Source organism: Neophocaena asiaeorientalis, unplaced genomic scaffold, assembly GCF_003031525.2.
Source record: "Neophocaena asiaeorientalis asiaeorientalis breed wild unplaced genomic scaffold, Neophocaena_asiaeorientalis_V1.1 scaffold534, whole genome shotgun sequence".
NCBI classification, from domain to species: domain Eukaryota; kingdom Metazoa; phylum Chordata; class Mammalia; order Artiodactyla; family Phocoenidae; genus Neophocaena; species Neophocaena asiaeorientalis.
The window spans coordinates 217,093-231,277 of record NW_020172826.1 but is presented as its reverse complement, the minus strand read 5'-3'; the positions used below and the strand labels follow the sequence as shown (position 1 = coordinate 231,277).

Sequence of the window (14,185 nt, the reverse complement as noted above, 5' to 3'; positions counted from 1 at the left end):
CTGTGAGCCATAACTACTGAACCCGCATGCCACAACTACAGAAGCCCGCAGGTCTAGAGCCCATGCTCCGCAACAAGAGAAGCCACCACAATAAGCCCGCTCACCGCAACAAAGAGTAGCGCCCGCTTGCCGCAACTAGAGAAAGCCCGCGCGCAGCAACGAAGACCCAACGCAGCCAAAAAAAAAATACATAAAAAATTAAAAAAGAAAAAAAAAGAGTGGTGTTAAAAGAGAGAGGTGTTAAATTACTCTGTTTGTAAAACTACAATTGTCCAGCTGGCTGGTAATTCCCTGGGAGGTGAATGCTACACAGTATATCCATCCAGAGTCAGTGAGCATGAACAGAGAGGGCTTATGGCTTAAGAAGAGTTTGCAAAATGCTAATGAGAAGAGAAAGTTGAAATGCTAATTATTTATTTAGTGGCACAACTCCACTAGCCATTTAAAAATTAATCCCTTCATTTCCTTTAAATTCCTATGATTTGCTTCATATATACTCCTTTGAGTGTCTTCTACATATAGTGTTATGTACTTCCTTATGTACTCTCTGAGCGTCCATGTACCCTACATGAAATTGGGATAACAAATGTGCCTACAACAAGCGTAAAGACTGGATGGAGTAATTAGCACAATGTCTGGCATTTAGCTCAGGCTCGATAAGTACAAGCTGTAATTGTAATAATTACCTTCGGGCCCTGACAATGCTTTTAATACTATGGGTTGGCCGTATTGTCTCACTTTTTCACTCCTTGCAGCTTTACCTGCCCTTTCCAAAATTAGATTGTGAGACTGGTCAGGATATTAACTGGTTTTCTATATTCAGCCTTTAGGACTTGTATGATGAACAAATAAACTTGCCCATCTTCAATATTACCCATATCATTCTTCTCCAGTTGAATGTATTATGATTTTCTGGAGAGGAGATGAAGGGAGGAAGGACCCTGAAACATATCGGTGGAAGGCAGAATCTCCAAAGTAACAAAATCCAATTCTCAAAACTTTTTATTTGGACAAAGAGGTTCCAGGATCAGAAGAAATTTTTTGTTTAATGCCCAAACTGGAAACTATCCAGGTGTCCTTCAACAAAAGAGGAGGAGGAAGGAAACTGTGATATATTTGTAAAATAGACGACTGGTCAGCAATGAAAAGGAATAAGTTATCATACACCCCACAGCATGATGACTCTCAAAAAAAGACATTACGCTGAGTAAAGAAGCGAGACCCAAAAGACTACATGCTGAAGAACTGCATTTATAAGAAGCTCTAGAAAGGCACAACTAACTCATGGTGATATAAATCAGGACAGAGGGCAAGATTGACTGGGAAGGGACAGACATTTTTCCCAGGTGGTGGGAATGTTTTATGTCTTGATTGGGGTGTTAGTTACTTGAGCATACGCATTTGTCAAAACTGAACTGTGCATTTCACTCAAAGTAAATTTTATCTCAGTAGAACAAATTAACAAAATAAAATCCAAGGACTTCCCTGGTGGCGCAGTGGTTGCAAGTCCGCCTGCCGATGCAGGGGACACGGGTTCGTGCCCCGGTCCAGGAAGATCCCACATGCCACGGAGCGGCTAGGCCCGTGACGCATGGCCGCTGAGCCTGCGCGTCAGGAGCCTGTGCTCCGCAACGGGAGAGGCCACAGCAGTGAGAGGCCTGTGTACCGCAAAAAAATAAATAAATAAAAATAAAATAATAAATAAAATAGAATAAAATCCAATATCTTAGAAGGAAAAGACATGGTGAAGTAAGAAGACTTAGCTACCTATTGTGAAATGTATGCCCACAGTAACAGTTATGTGATATATTGTTATTGTAACAACAGTTACTAGTAGTTTAGTATGTAAATAAAGAGGGATAGAAGGGAAAATGGTTAGAGTAACATTCCTCTAAAAAAATAAACATACACTTACTTTAATTAGCCTGGACATAATGGTTACGGACTCCTGACTTTGATTTTTATGTAAGCCGAAGCATTGCTGGAATCCATGTTCCTTTCTTCTCCCTCACTTACTTCCATTTATTTTGCAGAACTCAGCATGGAAACCAAATGGGAGTCTGCCCAGATCTAACAGGGACAAGTTGTTAACCTTTCCGACTTTTTCTTCATAGTAAAATGAGGGAGCTTAACACAAGGATTCTAAAATACCTCCAGTCCCTAAGATTCACCTTCTTAAGTAGATTGTCAGGACCTTGAACTTGGACCCTGATAAATAACATACTTAGTCAATACAATCTGAAAAAATAAAGTGCATTTACAAGGTAAAGTATAACCTGTTTGCCTCAGCAAAGCATAGGGTTTTTACTTCCTGGTGGCGGTAAGCATGCTTGGCCATTTGCCTAATAATGAAGACTCATTTCCAAGTCTCACAAAGAATCACGGTTTAGGAAAGACTTTGAAAGATGACCTACTCTTCCCTTTAGGAAAGCAAACCAGATATTTGAAAGTTAATTTTTTATTCTGATTCAAAAAATAGCAATACATAGTTTTTGTAGAAAATTTGAAAATGCAAGAAACTGTAAAAGAGGAAATAATGATCACCTTTTTATTTTTTTCCACCCAGAAGTAATTTATAACATTTCTGTATGTATCCTTCCAGCCTTTTTACACATATATCTATGGTATCTTTAATCTTTATAAATAGTTTAATTTATAACCATGGATATGTATATTATGTATATGTATCATTAACATTTTCCATGTTTTTCTCCCACAAATCGTTTTTAATTACTATATTCTAGTCCAAGGATTCAGCAACTTTTTCCGAAAAGGGCCAAATAGTAAATATTTTAGGTTTGCCAGCAATTTGGTCTCTGTCACAACAGTACAGTTGAGCCACGGGAGCAGGAAAGTAGCCATAGACAATATGTAAATAAATGGTCATGGCCATATTTCAGTAAAACTTTATTTATAAAAAAAAAAAGACAACAGCTGGACTTATTCTTCAGGCCATTATTTGTTGACTTCTGGACTTTTAAAAGTGTAGTTCACTGTTTAGGAATATTTCAAAATTTATCTGACAGATATCCTATTGTCAACACAGGCTATTTTCAATTTTTTTGCTATTATGAACAATAATGTGATATATACATTTCTGATTATTTCAGTAAGATAAATACCAAGAAACAGAACTGGTACTAAGGCTGTTGCTACATAGAACACAGTACACACAACATACACACACACACACACACACGCGCGCGCGCACATGTGCATGCATGCACTTTGTCTTTCTACCACCTGGAGATAACCTCTGTTAAAAGTATGATATACCTCCTCTCAGATTTCTTTTATGCTTATATAGATTTCCCCCGCCGCCCCATAAATGGCATCATACTATGCATTTAGTTCACTAACCTGCTCTTCTCATTTAACGCTGATGTTTTAATAGAATCATTTTGGCTGCTCTGTAAAGGGGCAGAGGTGAAAGCAAGACTATTGAGAAATCCATACAGGCATGTCACAATGTTAGCCCAATCCTCCGTTAACAAATATCTAGGTTATTTCCAATTTCTATTAAAATTATGCTGGAATAAATATGGAGGGGCTTGTTTTTATTTATTGTGGTAAAATTTACATAACATAAAATTTACCATTTTAACCATTTTTAGTTTACAATTCGGTGGCACTAAGGACATTCACAGTGATGTATAACTACCATCACTATCTATTTCCAGAACTTTTTCACAATCCCAAACAGAAACTCTGTACCCATTAAACAATAACTCACTATCTCCCCCAGCCCCTGGTAACTTCTATTCTACTTTCTGTCTCTCTGAAGTGCCTATTCTAGATACCTCATATAAGTGGAATCCTACAATATTTGTTCTTTTGTGTCTGGTTTATTTTGCTTAGCATAATGTTTTAAAGATTCACCCATGTTGTAGCACATCTCAGAATTACATTCCTTTTTATGGCTGAATAATATTCCATTGTACAGATCTTCCTCTCCTTATGATGGGGTTACATCTTGATAAACCATAAACCCATCTAAGTTGAAAACAGTTAAGTCGAAAGTGCATTTAATACACTTAACCTACGAAACATCATAGCTCAGCCTAACCTACATTGAACATGCTCAGAACACTTACATTAGCCTACAGTTGGGCAAAATCATGTAATTTTTTGACTAATGTACTGAAAGTGAAAAGCAGAAAGGTTGTCTGATACTGAATGGTTGTACACGTATCGGTTGCTTACCCCTGCGATTGCGTGGCTGCCTGAGAGCTGCAGCTGCTTCCTGCTGCCCAGTGTCTCCAGAGAGTACTATAACATGTCGCTAGCCCAGGAAAAGATCAAAATTCAAAATTCAGTGTATGGTTTCTGCTGAAGGCATATCACTTTCTCACCATTGTAAAGTCAAAAAATCTTAAATTGAACCATCATAAGTTAGGGGCCATCTGTATGCACATACTACCTTTTGTTTATCCATTCATCCATCGATGGACATTTGGGTTGTTTCCACGTTTGGCTCTTGTGAATAATGCTGTGATGAACATTGGTATATGAATATCTGATTGAGCCCCTGCTTTCAGTTCTTTCAGGTATCTATCTAGGGATGGAATTGCTGAATCATATAGTAACCCCATGTTCAACTTTTTGAGGAATCACCAAACTTTTTCTACAGTAGCTGTACCAGTTTTAACTTTCCTACCAGCAATGATGAGGGCTCCAATTTCTCTATATCCTTACCAACACTTGTTATTTTGTTGTTCTTTTTATTTTTTCATAATAGCCATCCTAATAAGTATGAAGTGGTATCCCACTGTGGCTTTGATTTACATTTTTCTAATGACTAATGATGCTGAGATTCCTTTCATGTGCTTTCATTGTATATATTTATGTGCCATTTGTATATATTCTTTAAAGAAATGTCTATTCAAATCCTTTGCCTATTTTTGAATTGGGGTGTTTTGTTGTTTTTGAGTTGTAGGAGTTCTTTATACATTCTGAATGCTTATCCCTTATCAGATATATTATGATTTGCAAATACTTTCTCCCATTTTGTGATTATCTTTTCACTCTCTTGACATTGTTCTTCGATGCACAAAGGTTTTTAATTTTGATTAAGTCCAATTTATGTAATTTTTTTTCTTTTATTGCCTGTGCTTTTGGTGTCATGCTTAAGAAAACACAGTCTAATCCAAGGTCCTGAAGATTTTCACTTAGAACTGTTTTGTTCTAAGGGTTTTATAGTTTTAGCTCTTAAATTTAGGTCTTGATTCACTTTTCAATTAATTTTTGTGTGTGCTATATGCTAAAGGTCCAGCTCCATTCTTCTGCATGTGGATATCCAGTTTTTCTAGGACTATTAACACTTGTCTTTTCCCCCACTGAATGCTCTTGGACCCTCTGCCAAAAATTGACCAGAAATGCAAGGGTTTATTTTTGGGCTCTCCATTCTGTTCCATTGGTCTGTATGTTCATCCTTTTGCCAGTATCAGTGTTTTGACTGTTGTACTTTATAGTAAGTTTTAAAATTAGGAAGCTTGAGGTTTCCAACTATTTCTCCTTTCAAGATTGTTTTGGCTATTCTGACAAATTTGGCTATATGGACAATTTGCCTACAGTTTTGCTATTGTTTTGGTCCCTCGGGACTTCATATGAACCTATGGATGGGCTTTTCTTTTTCTGTAAAAAACACCGTTGAAATTTTAATATAGATTGCATTGAATCCGTAGACTGCTCTGTGTAGTATTATCATCTTAATATTAAGTCTTCCGATCCATGAGCATGGAATGTCTTCCCATTTATTTAGGTCTTCTTTAATTTCTTTCAGTAATGTTTTATACTTTTTAGTATACAAATCTTTCACCTCCTTGGATAAATTTATTCCTATTTTTTTCTTTTTGATGCTATTGTAAATCAAATTGTTTTCTAAATTTCCTTTTCAGATTGTTCATTGTTAGAATATAGAAGTGTGACTGATTTTTGTCTTTTGAGTTTATATCCTGCAACTTTGCTGAAGTCATTTATTTGAGCTAAATATAGTTTGTGTGTGGAATCTTTGGGGTTTTCTACATATAAGATCGTATCATCTTTGAACAGAGTTAAGTTTACTTCTTCCTTTTCAATTTGGATGCTCTTTCTTTTTCTTGTCTTATTATTCTGGCTAGAACTTCCAATACTATGCTGAAGTGATGAAAGCAGGCATCCTTGTCTTTTGCCTGATCTTAGAGGAAAAGCATTGTGTGATGTTAGCAGTGGGTTTTTCATATACACCATTTATTATGTTGAAGTAGTTTCCTTTTATTCCTAGTTTATTGAGGCTTTCTTTTTTTTATCATGAAAGGGTGTTAAATGTTGTCAAATGCTTTTTCTGTATCAATTGAAATGATCATGTTATTTTTCCCCTTCATTCGGTTAAAGTAGTGTATTATATTGATTGATTTTCGTGTATTGAATCATCCTTGCATTCTAGGAATTAATCCCTCTTGGTTATGGTGTATAATCCTTCTAATATGCTGCTGAATTTGGTTTTGCTAATATTCTGTTTCTTTTTGTGTCAATATTCATAAGGGATATTGGTGTGAAGTTTTCTTTTCTCATAGTGCCTTTGTTTGGCTTTGGTGTCAGGGTAATTCTGGCCTCACAGAATGAGTCAGGAAGTATTCTCTTCAATTTTCTGGAAGAGACTGAGAAAAACTGGTGTTGATTCTTTAAATATTTGGTAGAATTCACCAGTGTAGCCATCTGGTCCAGGGTTATTCTTTGTTGGGAGATTTTTGATTGCTAATTCAATTCTCATTATTAAAGGTTTATTTAGATTTTCTGTTTCTTCAAGATTCAGTACTGGCTGGCTTTGTGCTTCTAGAAATTTGTCCATTTCATCTAAGTTATCCAATCTGTCTGCTTACAATTATTCATAGTCTTTTATAAATGCTTCATTTCTATAAAATCAAGTAGTAATGTCCCCACTTCCATTCTGACTTTAGTAATTTGAGCCTTCTTTCTCTTCTTCCTTAGTCAATCTAGCTAAATGTTTGTCAATTCTGTTGGTCTTTTCAAAGAAGCAACTTTTGGCTTCATTGATTTCTCTGTTGTTTTTCTATTCTCTATATCTACTTTAACTTTTATTTTTTTCCATCTGCTAACTTTGGGTGTAGTTTGCTTCTCTTTCTCCAGTTCCTTAAGAACTACAGGTAGGTTATTGATTTGAAATCTTTCTTTGTAATGTATGTATTTATAATTATAAATTTCCCTCTCAGCACCACTGTATCCCATACATGTTGGTGTTTTTTTTTTTCATTGTCATTTGTCTCAAAGTATTTTCAAATCTCCCTTGTGACTTCTTCCTTGACCCGTTAGTTAAGAGTGTATTGGTTGGGCTTCCCTGGGGGTGCAGTGGTTAAGAATCTGCCTGCCAATGCAGGGGACACGGGTTTGAGCCCTGGTCTGGGAAGATCCCACTTGCCGCGGAGCAACTAAGCCTGTGCACCACAGCTACTGAGCCTGCCCTCTGGAGCCCATGAACCACAACTACTGAGCCTCCTCTCTAGAGCCTGCATGCCACAGCTACTGAAGCCCAAGCGACTAGAGGCCATGCTCCACAACAAGAGAAGCCACCGTGATGAGAAGCCGCGTACCGCAACAAAGAGTAGCCCCTGTTCGCCACAACTAGAGAAAGCCCACGCAGCAACGAAGACCCAATGCAGCCAAAAATAAATAAATTAAATAAATTTTTTAAAAAAGAGTATATTGGCTAATTCTCATATTTTTGTGAATTTTTCTGTTTGGACAATTCATTTTAAATAGCTCCAGAAGCAGATTTCTCAACACTTCTCTTGGAAAGGCTGTCGTATACCAAAACAGTCTTTAACAACTTTTTCTGCTTTTGAGCTTAACTCTCTTTAATCTTAAGACCTTTTGGCACTTGCCCAAACTCTGGTGTTCCCCCAATATATAGGCAGGTCATTCAAAAGTCAGCTCGCTAGATTAGTTTCTGGTGAAATCTAGTAACTTTGTCGGTAGTTCAACATTGCACCAAACATATAATCCCACTGTGATGGACCAGCTGTAGTTATTTATGACTGGGATAATCACCCTTAATTCAATGGTCAAGGGCAAGCTGCAGTTTACCTCTTTGAATGAATTGTCCTTTTGCATTAGAAAAAACCGTTTCCACACTAGCAATTCATCACTCATTTTTCTGGATGTTTCTGGAGAGATACAGCGAAACAATTCATGCATCTGATTAGTGTACAAAAGGTGGGCAAGAGGCAGAGGAGGCTTTGGAAACATAAGCTTAAACACCTGACATTGTTCTCAACTGAAATCCAAAAGCTTGTACAGTGTGACAAACACATGTATCTTGTATTAAGTAGAAAATTCTAAATCCTTGCAATTTAAAAATTCTAAAATCCCTTCCCATAAAATTTAAAAGTTTTAAAATCCCATGAATTTATTTTCTGATTAGACTTGAATATATATTAACGAGTCAGGTAGTATCAAGTGCTTTACTAAACATTATCTCCAATCCTCACCATGACATTGGGAGGTAGCTTTCTTCACTCTCATTTTACAGAAGGGATGGACATGATGATTCGGAAAGGTAAAGTAACTTGCTTAGGAATTAAACCTAGGGGCTGAGTCCAAAGTCTTTGGATTTTCCACTTCAGCCTTTATTTTTCAATCCATATTTTTGGCTAAAATCTCATAAAATACATATAATATGATGGCTACTGAAACATTTAAATTATAAACATCTGATGATTTGATAAGTGCTTCAATTATTTTAAAGCAAGTTATTTAGAGGCATGACGGGCAATTTCCTTTTCATCGAAGCCTCATACATTCTGTTAATATTCCAAACACAAAAGATGATATTTAAAAAAACTCATTCAACAAATATTTGCTGTATGTGATAAGAACTTTATTAGACACTGGAATGAATACTAAGACAATTCCTTCTCTTAAGGAAATCTGGTATGTTAACAGGACATTTTTTAAAATGTTATATCAGTGAGTGTATCTCACATTTTGACAATTAGTTTGTATGTATCTTTTAGGGAGGAACTCAGATTCAGAGAAGTAAGGTAAAGTTTTCAGGAGATGAGACTTCAGCTGAACTTTCAGGACAAGCAAGATCTGGATATATTGATACGTGAATAATTTCAGAGCTAGAACTATGGTACCTAAAATATTTAACTGAATTTGGCTAACACTTAACCGAATGTGTATCTTATAACAACATCTTTAGTCTTCCCAACAATTCTGTGAGACATGGACTATTGTTATTTCCATCCCACTGATAAAGAAACCGAGGCACAGAGGTTAGGCAACTTTTTTGACATCTTCCACATTCAGCCAGCACTGGAAGAACCGAGATTCAAACCCAGAGAGCACAGGGCCACCATGTCACACTGCCTTCCTGGGTACACAGGTGACAGTCTGGTTGGGGGAAGCACCTCACGTGGTTGGACTGGCTGCTGCAGCACAGAGGACCGGGATGAGAGCAGCCTGACCGGGACAGAGGGCACTGTTCACCGAAGCAGTGGGAAAGTGCCTTGCAGAGACAGGCTCACAGATTACCAAAAGCCACGGGACCCAAAGAGCTTAAGATCTTGCACAAAAAAGTACACTTTGCTTTTGAAAGATGTATTTGTATAAAATCAAAAAACCCAGGTGTTGTGGACTACATGATGTTTGTGTACCGGTGAAAATCCATTAGTTGAAACCCTAACCCCCAGGGGATTGTATGGGAGGTTGTCTTTGGGACGTAATTGGGTTTAGAGGTGGTCAGGAGGGTGATGAGATTAGTGTCCTTAGAAGAAGAGAAAGACACTAGAGCTCTCACTCCTCCACCGGTCCTACAGGGGAGGAAACCAGGAAGAGGGCCCTCACCAGAACCCGACCATGCTGGCACCCTGGCCTCGGACTTCCCGACCTCCAGAACTGTGAGAAATTAAAGTTTTCGTTTAAGCCACCCAGTTTATGGTCTTTTGTTAAAATGGCTTAAACCCACGCAGACATCTGGGAAATGTCTTTCCCCTGGTGTCAAATGTAAACATTCCCTTCAACCCATGGACTGGGAAACTGACCAGATGTAATATAAAATATGTTCAAAAGTATCACTTCCTCCCTGAAAAACCCTGTGTGCTTGGGGACCTGGGCTGTGTGCTCTGGGGGCTCAGTCTCCTCACAGACCCAGAGCCCCTGCCATCTGCCAGAGGCAGGTGTGTGATGACAGGAGAGGAATGACGGGGCAACTGGGTTTTGCCCCCTTCATCACACGTCAGTAATAAGGCATGAGGATATAAAGAGGAAAGAGCATATTTATAGATGAAAGGACTAGAGTTAAGGTGGAGAAAGGAAATCTGCTGAATGTGGGTCAAAGAATCTTACAGGCTCAAGCTCAAGCCCTCCATAACTTTGCTCTCAACAGCACAAAACTTGGTTGTCCAAAGATTTCTGGAAGAGGCAATTCTTCCTCTCCTGCACTCCTCCCACGGCAGGTGATTCTTCCATCCCATTAATATGGTGGGAAGATTATGGGCTTTGGGCAATTGTGTGCCAATCAGCCAGCGGGGCTCCCTGTACTATATTTAGCTATCTGAGTCTGGAGTTCCCTCAGGTGTAAAAATGAGCATAATGAGATTCACCTGGCTTTAAACAAGAGGAAACCAAGGAGCAGTGCCTGATCCATGGTAGCTTCTCAAGAGTAGTGGCTTCTTTTTTCTTTACCCAAATAAACACATGATTTAAGGAACTTAGGAAGAAAAAGAGATAACTTCTTGGATATAAGAACTGAAGTAAAGCGTGCCCAGAAACTTGATCAGAAGCAAGGGCACAGGTTGGACAGATTTTTAGCACAGAGAACTCACCAGTTCACACCAGGACCAAACAATCCTATAGCTTCACTTTGGTCCCTTGGGGAGCCCAGAATCAATCCAGACTACAGTGTGTCCCAAGACTCCATTCCATTTCCTCAGAGCTTTGCTATCCTTTGAAAACAGGTCATTGTATCTCTCCCGCCTTTTGACATTCCCTTGGGAATAATCCCTGAGAGAGTCACATTTAGAGATAAAACCTTATGCACCTTGGTCCGTCCCACCCCCACCCCCACCCCGCCAACTTGTGTAAGGCTTAGGTACATGATTACCTACTATCCTATAAGTGATACTTGCAACGAGTTAGCTTTATTCTAACAAAGTTGAAAGCTCAAACACTTGGGGATTCTTTTGCTTTCAAGGCCATTTTGCACTAGAAGAATTGACTTTTCTCCCCTCTGAAATGTAGTAAATTCCAATTACAGGAAAAATCGGTAGCATTTGACAAAGAACCTGTTCCAACGACCAGCTGCCCTCTCAACAAACTAACTGGCTGATAAGGGAATAAACTCCCCTAAAAATCAAGCAACAACAGTGACAACAGCAAAACCTCTGAACAGTGATGGTGATCACAGTAATTATCACAGGAAGGTAGCAAAACAGAGAAAACAAAATTCAGGTTCCAGCCCTAATACTTCCGAGTTCTTTCATCTCACAAAATGGGGTCACCAACTCTTTCCTTGCCTACCTCGTGGGGTTTTGTGAAGATTCAAGAATGTATGTCAAGCATAAAAACAGTAAAATGAGATGCCTCATTACAACCTGCCACGTATGAATTGAATACGCATTGTATAGACACACAGTATACATAATCCACTATTGTTCTAACATGTCGGTGAGTAATCTAGTTTATGCTTCTGATATTCTTACATATTTTATTAGAAGAAATGAAATGTTATGTGTCAAGGTTTGTATAATGCATTGGAGATAATAAGGGCAGTCTTTGAGGCTCTGGCCAGAAAAATCAGCAAGCCATTGTTTCAAACAGGAGGATGGGACAAGCTTTTCATCCAAGACCTGGGTGGAGGTGGCAGAAAGACTATTGTGATTTATCCTCTATCATTTCCAGATAATCCAAAGAAACTTGGATTATCCAACAACTTGATCTTTGAACCATATTATCTTATCCTTGTCCCCTCATCCCACTGAGTTTCTTTTACTAAATTTGTCTTTGAGGGTCATGCTTTCATTTTTTCTCAGGGGGTCCAAAAACAACTTACAGCGATCTACTGCTGCAATGACTACTAAAGTCTGGTTGAGGACATACCCTGGTGCCCCTTTGTGAAGGAAGAGGATGACATTTCTTTCACAACTGAGTGACAGAGAGAATGCTTTCCTTGAAGAATTAATGATATTTGCTCCTCTGTGAACAATGAGAATGAGAATCATGGAACTCGTAACTGACTTTAACCTTCTCCATGAGTGACCTTATATTGTGAATTATTTCTCACCTTAAATGCAAGGGCGGGTAAAATAACACATTCCAGTTTATTTAGTGTGCCATTACTTGAAGGTTATCAGCTTATTTCAAAAACAGTGCTTAGGGCTTCCCTGGTGGCGCAGTGTTTGAGGGTTCTCCTGCCGATGCAGGGGACACGTGTTCGTGCCCCGGTCCGGGAAGATCCCACATGCCGCGGAGCGGCTGGGCTCGTGAGCCATGGCTGCTGAACCTGCGTGTTGGGAGCCTGTGCTCCGCAACGGGAGAGGCCGCAACAGGAGAGGCCACACCAGTGAGAGGTCCGCATACAGCAAAAAAAAAAAACAAAACAAAAAAACAGTGCTTGAAGAAAATAACCCTCTTGTGGTTCTAATAACTACTTAAAACTAAATATTTTTTACAAATCTTTAAAGAAAACAGTTTTATTAATTAAAAAAACAGTAATACTAATTTTGAAAAGACTGTCGATGTCATGGTGGTTTATTGGGTAAATACAAAGTATAGGCCCTTGCTCTTTTATTTTTTTAAGCAAAGCCAAAGAGATTAGAAACCAAGTAGACATATTCTCTTTAGAATAGAAACATAAATTAGTTTTAACTAACAATTAGGCACTTAAAATGTAAATGTAAAATGGCATTTTGAAGTACAAACTATAGTTACACTCTTAAATTCCTCCTGAAATGTTTTTATAAACACAAATGCACAAGCATGGAAAACATATTTCTAAACTAAGATAATTTTCCCCTTTTAAAAAAAGAACCTGAATTCAAATCCCATATGATAGACCAATGATTAAGGTACTGGTGGGTAGGGGAAAAGAGCTTCTGAAATTTACATATTTAATTAAAACTTAAGCATTTAATAAAACTATTACAATAATATACAGTATATATGATAATGAAAAATATATGTCAGGAAAATAATGAATTCTAGACTTAAAATTTTACTTTACAACAAGGCACTTAACACATTGAAACAGTACAGTAAATTTCCAAAAGATGTAATTGGCTACTTCTCAAACCTTGTAATAATATTTCTTTTGTGAATATACTCTAACATAACCATACATTTTGCAGCATTAATCATTGCATAGGAGGTAAATTAAATAATGAATTCCAACTTGGCAACTAGATTAACTTATATGTTTATAGTTTCTTCTTTTGCTTTTAAAGGACAGTTTTAAATAATTCCACAATAAAGAACTATTCTCATTCATGATTCATTCAGAACACAACATATTTAGATAAATGAATCATAAAATAAATCACAACTTATAAGGTGTGTATCTGTATAAAAACTTATCTTTGGGTACCTTTTGACATGATTTTCAGTGTTTAGGTATTGAAATCAAGAGCACTTCTTAAATAGAAGAAATATTTTTAGCAAGTAAGTCAAAGGAGTTAAATTATTGCAACACAATGACATTAAAAAAAGGACTATACATACAAATAGAAAAGCCTTTAACACAGGGCATATTAACTATTATATGCTTGATTTAACCATGTAAACTCAGTTATTAAGAAATTCCTTCTCATACTTCCTTACACTACAGAAGTGAGTGTGTTAAGACCAGCTTAAACTTTTAATCAGTTTTACAGTGCAAAACAAAAAAATTTTATAGAAGAATTTTAAAAGAAATGTTCAAAATATTCAAGGAACAAGATGTGAACTCCCGACTGAAAAAGAAACTGCATGAGTTCTAGCGTGTAAAAAAAAAAAAAACTACATAAGAAAGACAGCCAACCTGATGTTTCAAAGTAAACAAAGTATAGGCAGTTATAAAGGGAGACATTAATGATTGTGATGGTGAGAGGTAAAAACGGTCCGCAAGTTTTCTTTGATTAAACTTACAAAAGATTAGAATTGCAACCCCCTGTGATCTAAGCACATTTTCCCTTTGGGAAAGGTTTAAAAT

The 14,185-nt window shown here is 37.5% G+C and overlaps 1 protein-coding gene across 1 annotated transcript in view; it reads right to left on the bottom strand.

Moving 5' to 3' along the window:
• The window catches only part of SGMS2 (sphingomyelin synthase 2), a 117,330-nt gene that overhangs the window by 15,084 nt on the left and 88,061 nt on the right, over nt 1-14,185 (bottom strand). The window lies entirely within an intron of this gene.